Consider the following 781-nt stretch of genomic DNA (forward strand, 5'->3'; position numbering starts at 1 on the left):
ATGATGATAATCAAAAACAATAAATTTTAATATTTTTTAATTTTTTCATTATTTATTATGAACTTATATCTTCAAAAAGAATGAATAAAAAATAGTTGTCCAACTAATCTATGTTATTAGTTATTATTAGGTGGGACGGAACTCAAACAACCATTATCATCACATAAAACATGTATGGAATGGTTATCTAATATCACAACTATATTTTAATTGTACAAGTAACATAGTTATCTCAATATATTAAGGAAAAGTATAAGTAATTAACAATATTTTTGAACAATACAGGAATAATGTGAATTAATAGGGTTAAAAGAATAAATTAATTTTAAATTTAATTAGTAGCATTAAATTAGAATGTAGTGTATTTTTATTTGATTGGTGGTTATTTATGTTGTTCAAGATGGTCATTGTTTAACTCAATAGGAGCACTTTCATTAAAACTCTCAAAGTTTTTTTTTTTTTATCGAAAATATGGAGATATCATTTGAGTTATAACTTATTAATTTTTAATGTTTGATATATAAGGCCATATATAATTTCATATAAATTTCACCATATTTCAAATTATTCTAGTAGATTTAATGTTAGTTATTAAAAAGAATAAGTTCCTACAAGACTACATACATAATTTTAAAGAAATCAAACCAGTTCTAAAAGTATATTTGGACAGATTAAAAAAATTATCATTTTTACTAGTAAATATTTAAAATACTTACAAAACTACTTGTAAAAAATGAAATTTATATTGTATTTATGAAAGATTCGTTTTATTCGACCAAAA

The 781-nt window shown here is 20.9% G+C and overlaps 1 protein-coding gene across 2 annotated transcripts in view; it reads left to right on the forward strand.

Annotated features, from left to right (window-relative positions):
- Window positions 1-781, forward strand: part of LOC107648271 (protein BIC1) — a 25489-nt gene that overhangs the window by 1280 nt on the left and 23428 nt on the right. The gene's annotated exons all lie outside the window — the stretch shown is intronic.

The sequence above is a fragment of the Arachis ipaensis genome, chromosome B06 (genome assembly GCF_000816755.2).
Source record: "Arachis ipaensis cultivar K30076 chromosome B06, Araip1.1, whole genome shotgun sequence".
Lineage (NCBI taxonomy): Eukaryota > Viridiplantae > Streptophyta > Magnoliopsida > Fabales > Fabaceae > Arachis > Arachis ipaensis.